Source organism: Notolabrus celidotus, chromosome 1, assembly GCF_009762535.1.
Source record: "Notolabrus celidotus isolate fNotCel1 chromosome 1, fNotCel1.pri, whole genome shotgun sequence".
NCBI lineage: Eukaryota > Metazoa > Chordata > Actinopteri > Labriformes > Labridae > Notolabrus > Notolabrus celidotus.
The window spans coordinates 36,820,287-36,831,227 of NC_048272.1; the positions used below are offsets into that span (position 1 = coordinate 36,820,287).

General features: G+C 38.7%; 1 long non-coding RNA gene across 1 annotated transcript; it reads right to left on the reverse strand.

The window, feature by feature from the left end:
• Positions 1–3,056: 3,056 nt before the first annotated feature.
• Positions 3,057–6,019, reverse strand: LOC117821249. The gene is made up of 3 exons (XR_004632924.1): positions 5,933–6,019; positions 3,849–3,954; positions 3,057–3,532 (listed from the first exon to the last, which is right to left on the reverse strand). It is a non-coding gene; the product is annotated as an uncharacterized LOC117821249 (long non-coding RNA).
• Between the last annotated feature and the right edge of the window lie 4,922 nt (positions 6,020–10,941).

Below are 10,941 nucleotides of genomic sequence, written 5' to 3' on the forward strand. Positions count from 1 at the left end.
ATGAGCAGAGCCTCTTTGTTGGGAGTAAGTCCTTGAAATAAAACCTTTTTTTTTTAAGTGGTAAGTGTTTTTACTTCCCATGGTTCCTTAGTACTGTTCATTACCCTCGTGACAGCAGCAAGATTACTTCTGTGGTTCGCTTTTTAAAGATATGTAGAGACAGGTTGTTTTAACACACAGGGAGACTTAAAAAAATGTTCTCATTAAAAGATAATGTCAGTTCTTTGAAAACATTATGTTTGAACCTTTTTTAAAGGCAGTCATCATTTTTGAGTTACAGATATTTTGTGACAATCTTCTTTACTTTTGACTTTACTTATGTCTTTCTTTTTTTTTCACTCAAAATGAGATGAAAGATCAACTACAGGTTGAGGTCTGCATTTCCATTTAGCAGCCAGTTATTTTAGCTTTGAAACAGAGGAAACTCGTTCTGTCTTGAGGTAAAATACACACACCAGAACATCATGTTAAGACTTAAGAGCCAAATATAAAGTAAAAAATCTGCAGCAGTAAGTCAGCAGAGTTTATCTATACAGCAGCTTTTAAGAACAGGCGTCACAAAATGCATCAAAATCTAAGTTAAAAGGCAAAAAGCGACAAGACAGCGATTCATACCAAACTATCACATTAACTCAGACGTAGAAAGAGAAGTCTAAACAAATGGGTCTTCAATGATTTTTTAAAATGTGCACAGTGTCACGTTTATTGTTTTTTTTCACAAACATTGTTAGAACATTTTATCTTATAAGTTGAAGATCAAAAACACAAAAAAATAGCTTCGTTCTCTGAATAAAACAAGATCAATTAGAAAAAATAAGTTGAGATCTCGAGATTACAAGCTTTGCTTTCTTGAGAAAACTGTGAAAACAAAATGTATTGAATCATGTCCTTTTAGGCCTTCCGTAGTTTTGAACAATCAGGATCAAGTAGTTAACACAGGCCGATTACCAGTAAGAAAGCCCTCGTGCAGTGTGTACAAATAAAGAAATCAGCTGCAGACTGAAAACAGTTCTGCACTGGGCTTTAAACACATTTCATTCTGCTGTAAAAATGGGCATTTTTATATGGGACGTAATGAGGACCATTGGCTTTTGCAGACATTCTCAAAAATAGTAGGGGAGAGCGGGGCATGATGTCACACTTTTGGCTTTTCACCTAAAATTCTTCATCTAAGTATATCACAGTCACTCAATTTCTACATCAAATTAAATATGAATTTCTTGTGCACAAATGTATTATCTTCAGATTTCCACTTCTCACTTAAATAATAAATTCTACATGATCAAGTAAAGAGTTTACATTTGTGACAAGTTGCCCCATTACGGGGTATTTTGTCACAGTATTTTTCAAAAAATAATAATATGTATCACACTTATTCTTGCATTTGAAAGTCTGATTTATTTATTTAAACATCTGCCTATGCTGAACATAGCCCAACACTGTTGTTGGCATCATCATCTGGCCCTCAATTTCTTCTGATTTCATCTTTTGACAGTAGCATGTGAGGGTCCTGTAATTAATATTGAAGTCTTTGGCAGTACTCCTTTTCGACTTATTACTAAGTGTCGCCTGACTCACTGCCCTTAACATTATGTCAGCTGGTGTACTGCCAATGTCGGTCTTCATTTATAATTTCGAACCGTTTTAGCAGGCTTCCCTTCTGTCCTTCTTTTAATCTTCCTTCTGCTTGCATAGGCCTTTACATACAAAAAAATATTGTCATCAATAAATATTTTCAAACTTTAATAAAGCACCCTCCTGTATATTTTTTTTTTACCATTTTGTGGCCACATAATTTATGAATTACGACTAATAATACTTTTTGAAGCATTATATCAACACACACATTGTTGTTTGCATGTTGCATAGCACAAAAAAAAACTTTAGCAGCTACAAAAGTTGTCTTCTGCAGGTCTACAGTTAAAAAATGGGGTAATATATGTATAGTAGGGTGGGACAACTTACCCCCAAATCACTGAGACAACTTTCCCCAAAGTGACATGAGGTCTAATGCTGGATATGCCGCAAGCTAACTTTAGCACAGGACTTTGGTTCAGGTATCAAAATAAACATTTCTCTCCTCTATTCTGTGTAAAATATACCCAACTGAGCATATTTACTAATCAAATGTTTATGACATAAAAAGTAAAATTATTTTTTTTACTTTTAGGTTGGAAAAATATCAAAAATGTTCTAACCTCAAATTTCAGTGACTAATTCTGTGTGTAAGTAGCAGGATGACATCAGAACTGAGCTGCACATTCAAAGTTTATAATTCTAGACAGTGCCCTCTGGTGGTGGAGATATAACGAGTGTGACAACTTACCCATGTGACAACATTCCCTGCTCTCCCTAAACACGGAGTTTGCTGCTTATGCTCAATATGAACAAATTAATGGTTGTAGCCTGCCGTTAATTCTAAGAATGTGTACATTTAGTCAATAAAACGTAATAATCATGCATATTTACTAACTGCGAAGGAGCTATTTATTTTTAACAATGCATAAACAAACATGATATGGCAAAGAGTTTTTGTCTTGAATGGTTGGGACAGCTGAAAAGAGACAGGAGCTCTGAGCAGCAGAGAGCAGGTGAAATGCAGCAACACCGGTGGATGAACCAGTGACTGCTAAGACGAGGACTACAGCCTCAACATAAACCATTTTTACAATATGTACCTTAGAGGATACTCTAACAGGGGCATACAGGGTCATTCATTGCGATTTAAGCAATGCTAATTAGTTTTGTTTTAGAAAATATTTTGGTACTTTTGTGATAAAAACTTTGTTCCAGTGGGGAATAACTTTATCATCAGTTGTGTAGACTGGAGTCATGTTTTCTGTCTGCTTTGATTTTTTTTTTTTTTTTTTAAGTTATCCAAAAATAGTAAATTTTACCCATTATAGAAAAATATCGACAAAAACAGTAGCTAACCTTGAAATAAAACCTTGAAAATAGAAAATGTAATGAGTTTTCTGCCTTTCTTTGTTGCCACATGACTCCTAAGTTTAGGGTTAGTGAAGAGTTAATTATTGAAAGCATCAGTAGCAGTAGGTTTATTCATAATGGCATAGGAAACGTAGCCACATGCTCATATAGGGAGGCTAACTTTCTGCAGACCAGCTAAATTAAGCCACATTAAATCACTTTGTGGGACAGTGGGGGTAAATTTTGGGGGTCGCGGGCTGAGAGGTACATTAGTGAAACTATACTTTGACTTAGAAAGCCAATGTAAAAACTTCTTCCCCCATTTGTCCTGACTTGAATCTTGACTGCACAGGTCATTAACTCCATTAAAACCCATTACATAAGAAATGCTAGGCAGGTCCGTCTTATAATGTAGCTGCTTCTCCTCGTCAAAGAGAGCAGCACTTCCTGGAGCTGCATTGGTCCAGTATTTGCATCGGCACCTCTGATGTTTTAATGATGGAAGTTGATGTTTCCAGCAGCTGACGAGAGGACAGGATGATCAGAGGACAGACTCAGATCCTGGGGCCGCTAATAGAGCTGACAAGCCTGCTGCTGGAGAGGACTGTTGGAGGATAGGAGCATGTCAGCACTTACGTACACTCTCATCTGCAGTCACTGTTAATCCTTGTGTGTAGAAAGCATGTAGAGTAACCACTAGGCTGCAGTACTGTGTAGTTTATCTGACTGCAGTCATACACTGGTGGGTAAACTATCATTTTGCATGTAGTCAGGAGGCACAGTCATGATTTATTTCCAAAAACCTGATCTTATGGCAGACAGTTTAAATGGACCGCACATGAATCATAATGTCTGTATCAGAGATCAGACTGTGAAACAACATCTCTTGTGGTCAAGCAAGGCGTGAAAGATCAGCTGACCTTGGTCTGAGCCCCCTTTGTTGTAGCCTGTAGGCGAAGTGTTTCTGTGGCAGCCCTGTGGGTCTGAGGACATGATGTCTCAGTGTCTTATTTACACATGGAGCGTCTGCCAAGTACAACAGTAAATTAGTAATAATCATAGTTGTTGTTTAATTCAAAGGAACATTCTGTGATCCCTTTTAGAGAGTCAGCAGAATTTAAAACTCAACTAAGCAGCTAGAAAATTCTGTCTGTGATTGTTTATCCTGTGTCAGCATACATCCTCATCCACTTACGGACCCTTGAGTCACTGTAGCATTCATCTCATTGCTTCATTATAAATGTAAAATCCCTCACTTACCGCTGTGCTCTTATATGGAAGAGGATTAGGGCCACCAGAGAAATAGAAAAAATAGAATTTTCGAGAAAGGAAACTTGAATTTCCAAGAAAAAAGTTGAAATTTGCGAGTTAACAAAGTCATACATTTACATTACATACATTTTGTCGCCTTGGAGCAGCTCCGAGGGAGGAGGGGAGGGGTTAGACGGAGTCATGAGCTAGTTTTCTGAGACTGCCAATCCCAGCTTTAACTCGCAAATTTCAACTTTTTTCTTGAAAATTTCGAAAATTCCATTTTTTTTTTATTTCTCTGGTGGCCCTAATCCTCTTCTGTACTCTTATGATCCACAGACAACAGCATTATTAAATCTAAACTTATGAAGCTATACTGGTTAAATCATCATCTTTCCCCTGTACCAATCTATATATTGTGGCCCTACTGGGCACCAGTGTTGGGCATGCTACTGAAAATAAATAATTAGTTACAACTACTAGTTACTACTGTCAAAAAGTAACTCAATCACCAAACAAATTACTGCTTTATGAAAGTAATTCAGTACTTAGAAAAGTCACTTAAGTATTCCTTTTGCTTCAGTCCTCTTGTCTCAGTTGTATTTTCCTAATTAGTTGTCTGATAGCAGCTGACTCTACACCACAGACTGTGGTGGACGCAATATCCATGATGTCACCCATCTGTTCCTGAAGCACTATTTTGAAGCCAATTGTCTGTGGGAGCCATATTGGAAATGTTGAACTCAACATAACTCAATCTGAGCGAGTGTGAGGTAAAGAGGCGGGCCTTTCGCCTTTTTGCTAACAGCTACAGGGTGCCCACCTGTCAATCAAGTCAGCTATGTCCTTATTTGGGCAAAATTTGTAAGTTTAATATCTTCGAAAATACAGAGTTATAAATAAATCACCCCCGCACAGTGTGTTCAGATGGAGAAATGAGCTATTCAGACCTAAACCTTTTTTTGAACCAGGCTGTAAACATGTTTATTTCTGCTGTAAAGATAATCGTCTTTGAATGGGTGTGTATGTGGTTTCTGGTGTTTCTGCAGCCAGTCTCTGGTGGATGCTTAATGAACTGCAGTTTTTAAAACTTCCTCATGGGCTTCATATTTTAAGATTGGGGGTTGTGGCTTGCTCTACACCTGATATGGAAACATGTTTTCAACAACTTGCCTTACATCACTCTGTTTAGTCCTCTGGGAACTTAGGAGAGAAAAATAATACTGGTCTTTGCACGAAAGAAGGCTCACACCTGAACGATCATAAACCTTTATGTGTGTTTACTGCACAGGATTCATGAAGGATGCACCATTAGTTCCTGTTACTCATCATGAACTAATAATCAAAATATTATGACTTCAGGTAACGACTATGTGTTTAATCTTAGTCACAATGTTAAACACTGAAGCCATAGCAACGTGCGTATTTGCAAATCTTTTTTTTTAAATAATGTCTTTTTTGTTGGTGTTGTGATTTTGTATCGCTCTCATCTTGGCCAGGTCTCTCTTAAAAGATAATTTTAATCTCAATGGGACTTCTTGAATACATAAAGGTCAAATGAAAATGAAAAAAACAATCAGAAAACCAAAACCCAGATGTTTGCGTGGTACTCCTAATGTGAAATATTTTCAGAAATGATGTCTAAGGTAACATGATATGATACTATGGATCCTAAGAAGCTAATTTATGTTATTATAAAGAATAGACACCTCTTCCTACAAAGGCTTATACAAAAGCATATTTAATCACCTACCCAAAAAATACCAACCCAATCAATGTTCTTTACATGAGCATTCCTTTTTTCCAGCTCGATTCAAATGTTGTGTCTTCCATCTTTGGACATGATCCTGGAGTGCAGGCTCAGCTCAGGCTGCTGCAGGTCTCTGCTGCCCCCCGTCTGTGTGGAGGTCTATGCTGCAGCTCCTCACTGTAATAAACAAACCTAATTAAACCCAGCCAGAGGCCGTTTGTTTGGTTTGTGGTTTAGCTCAGTGAGTGACTACTTCAGATTCATATCATTCTCTGGTTAGACACATTTCCACACAATTAACTCTGTTGTTATTTGCCTTCCAGGCAGCAACAGTTGTGCTGTTGAACTCCTGACTCATATCCATTAGCTCGACGTGTTTGTGTGTGGTGCAGCTGGCCTCCTCTGGTACATGGTGAACAATTACTCTAGATAAATACAGGAAGTGGCTCTGATCACTCAACAGGACAAAAATGAGTGATTCGTTCAATTCTGTTCATTTGAGAAAAAAAATGCAACCACACCCAAATCTGTCATCCCGCTTACAAAGAAATAAAACCTAAATAGGTCACTGGTCACACATTATCCATTCACCTCACTACACCACCCCGTCCGCTTAACCACCATGGGGTCCAGAGCATTCAGCCGTTCTGCCCCTCGCCTCTGGAACTTCCTCCCACCAGACATCTGTAACATCAACTCTCTTTCCATTTTCAAATCACATCTCAAGACACATCTTTTTAAACTGTCATATTCACTCTGATTACACCTCTTCACTGCCCTGTATCTGATCCTGTTAATTTTTTTAAACTCTGCCCTGTACGGTGACCTTGAGTGCTAAGAAAGGTGCCTTTTAAATAAAATGCATTATTATTATTATTATATCTTTAACTCAGTTTCAACCAAAAAAAGGTGTAATATGTTCAGAGAAACTCAGGCAACAACTTAACATTTAGAACATTTATCACTTTGAGTGAGGTGGGTAGCGCTGTTGCCTCATAGTGAGAAAGTTCCTAATTTGAGTCCCCGGTCGGGCAGGTGCCTTTCTGTGTTGAGTTTGCATGTTCTCCCCGTGCATGCGTGGGTTCTCTCCGGTTACTCCGGCATTCCTCCCACAGTTCAAAAGCATGCTCACCAGGTTAATTGGTCACTCTAAATTGCTCGTAGGTATGGGTGTGTGTGTGAATGTCTGTCTTTCCATGTTGGCCCTGTGATTGGTTGGTGACCTGTCCAGGGTGTACCCTGCCTTCCACCCAAAGGCAGCTGGGATTGGCTCCAGCCCCCTGCGACCCCAAACGGGAAAAGCGGTCAAGATAATGGATGGATGGATGACCAACAAGGATGAACAATGATAGAATAGGTGCCAATCCAGACATATCTAATAACAACTAAACAGAAATGAATGTTTCTATGAGTACTCGGTAAGAAAAGCTAAAAATGAAACTTAAATTAATTCACCAATAAAGACAGCAGTGTAGGGACGGTGAATGATGTTAGCAAGATGTGTTTGTCTGTAGGAACATATGAGTCTAAAGTGAATGAACATTAGTGAAGGAACAGTTCAGCTAACAGGTTATTAATAAGCATTAACAATTTACTGGTACTTTATAACTTCTGCATTGAAGGCACATCCTACAAGTTACTCTTAGATGCCCAAATTAAGCAGCAGCTGCATGGGCCAGCTCTCGGGTGTAATACCGTAGCTTGGTCCAGCTGTTTCCTTCCCTCTTCTTGATACTTTTTCACCACGTTCATTGTGTAACTTCATACAAGCCACATTGCATCCTGGGAGCTTGATATTTATAACAATATACCAACCAAACATTTTCCATGAAGCTGCTTTGTGAAGTATTTGTGCATTTGAATAAATCAATTGACTATATGAGGTAAACTGTGGTTCCTCCGAGTGATGAACAGAGAGAATTATAACAAGCCTCTTTGCAGAGCAGATGTTTTTGCAAAGGAATTCATATGACTTAAATAGAGCTACAAACATGACTACAAATTAATACTATAATCAATTGGATGTGACAATATGCTGCTGTTTTGCAAGTTTCAGTTGTGTAGTACAACATTAATGTTAAGAGTTTTTACCCCCACAGAGTTCAGTTACTTGCTCCTGAATCTGCTGCTTGTTACCGTCTGTGTCGCTCGCAGGCAGGCAGTGAAGCTTGATGGAGACAAATCTGCCTAACACATTAAAAGAGGAGTCGTCCAGTTAGACACTCTGCAAAAGCATGTAGCCAGCAGGCTCTCAGAACGAGCAAGGATCTAAGTCTACTGCAAAGATTTAATGCAGTTCACAAATATTTTCAAGGCAGACATTCTGTTTAAACGGCAGCATCTTTTTTTCTCTCTCTACTAAATTTCAAATAACATCAGAGAGAGGCAGAGGAAGAAACTCAGGTATGAAGTTTGAATGGCTTCGAGGCATGTTCAGAGTAAAATAACTTGCTTACTTCACTGGTTTAGAATCTTTCTAAGAGATGACTCTATGCAAGAAATATCATTTGAGCCTAAGCTCTCCAACTGCATGATGGGAGTAAGTTTGTTCTGCCCTCTTACCTGAGCTTACCTGGGAATCAGAAGTGTGTGTTTATATCAGTAATTCCATCAGGATGCAACCAAGACCCATACCTACCTGAAACCATAAAACTGGCATTTAAAGGCTCTGGAAATTTGGTTAGTTAGTAATAACAGAAATGCACATGTTTTATTAAAGTTCAGTGTCTCATTTAGCACTAAAATTAAACTAAACCCCAACAATCTGACTTTGAAACAATCACATTTTGCTCTCTATCATTTCTCAAAATAGTGCAGATAAAGGAAATCTCGCTCTTTTGGCATTCCCCTAGCTCTGTACACAACAACAAACATTGCATATTTGATATTAAGCATTGTGCAGCTTTGAGTAACATGTCTGAGTTGCCTGAGTCAGAATCAGAGGAGAAGGCAGGAGCCCTCTTTGAAAATGATTCATCTCAGTTGGTCACTGAATGGTGAGTGACTAAATGCTCTGCTGTCCATATCACACTTAGCTGTTATCCCAAACATGCATCACTGAAATATGTGTGCCCAAAGCTGCTAAGCTCCTGCTGTGCTCCTCCTCTCCTCATCCATGTTGTCTTTCTGGTCCTCTGAAAACCTCTGACCTGTTGACTCCAGGCCTGGCTCCGCTCATCATGACGGTATGTTGTTGTAGTTAAGTGAAATACGATCTGGTGATAACACAGAGTGTTTTATTCTGAAAATGAACCAGATGTTTTCATTTTGTTCTGGTGCCTGCAAAGGAACAGATCTAGTGGAAGTTAACACATGAACTAGAAAAGAAACCTATCAGATCTGGTGCTGTGACGGATCGGAGACGGACTGAACACGGATCTGGTGGAATTTGGCCGTTTGCCTATAGCAGCATAACTAAGCCAGTTCAAGCATGAGCTAGCTCTAACTATAAGCTTTATCAAAAATGAAAGTCTGAAGACGACGCTTAAAAGTAGAGAGGGTGTCTGCCTCCCGGACCCTGACTGGTAGATGATTCCAAAGGAGAGGTGCCTGATAACTGATCACTCATCACTACATAACCAAACTCCCTTCAGCAACATTTAACACCTGCCACAGCAGAGTGATCATTTGTGTCTGGCATTAACCTCTGCAGCAAACCTGACCTCTACAGATTACACAGGCTGAGATTTAAAAACAGTGGCCATCAAGAAATAACACATTCGATTCTCTTGTGATTTGTTTGCAGAATACATTTTTCATGACAGATGTCCAAGCAGAAACAAACGCAGTTCAAACTTAATATTTGATGTATGTCAAATTTGAATTAAAATTATTCTCTAACACTTAAGACCCAATCAAATGCATGTTCACTCTTCATCAATAATCCACAGTGATTGAAGCCCCATAGATTTCTGCTACAAACTTCAGTTAACCAGCACAGTTACCTTAATAGCCTCCGTTTAGTGTCAGCTGATGCACTGAGTGTAACACTGATCCTACGTAAACTGTATTTTGTATTACTAGAGGTTAGCAGGACGATGTGAAAGAGACGGATGATGATATATGTGTTGGATTTGGACGTGATTTTTACGTCAGTGCATCAATCATAGTTGCTGCAAAATACTACGATCCAGTGCACACACAGCTGGAACAAATGTCACGTGGGAAGTTTGTTTTCTTTTGCATGATGGTCATAAATGGTGTCAGTGGTGCGCAGCAGTGTTGTGGAACAGACTGTATAGTCATAGGAGGTGTAGGTGCATCTGTACATGTCAGGTGTATGTGAGATTTCACGTCCACACTCTGTTCCCATCGCTGGTGTCTTAACTGTGACTTATTCACCCAAACTGCCTTATTTCAGCCGTGTATATAAACCACTATACTGTCTGCTTTTTATGTTTACAACTCTGAAACTGAACACGTTTGCACCAAAAGACTGACGTGATTTTCTTAACTCAAGCCGCTAAAGCTTAAAAATTAAGTCCATGAATTGTATACCTTATACTTGTTTAAATTATTTTCTTGCTTCAAAAAAAGCTGTTAGTTTAACATTTCTTCTTGGGGCGGAGAGTTAAAAAGAAGCTTATTAGCTCTCTTTAGAGCTCTCATCTCTGACTGAGGTTAGCAGCTTGAGCTGAATTAGCTGATACTATAGAGTTTTTTTACTTCGTTGGTAACGTAGGTAGAACATTTAACAAGAACAACGTATGATTGAATAAAGGAAAGTATTTCCCTCTCATCTGTGTCAGCTGTCATTCACCTCTGTGTAGCACTGACTCCTGAATATTAAAGGAGCTGAGATTGTGGATTTTGTTCCGATATTTGTAATAGCTCCATTATTGTCCACAGTTTTGGTGCATAAAAAAAGAAACTCTCTTCCTCTGGACATTAAAACGGCAAGTTCTCTGGAATTTTTTAAAGTAAACTAAAGACTCACCTTTTTTATCTGGCTTTTAACTTGGAGTAATTTCCTTTTAGCCCTGGACTGCATTATTACTGTGACCATTGTCTTA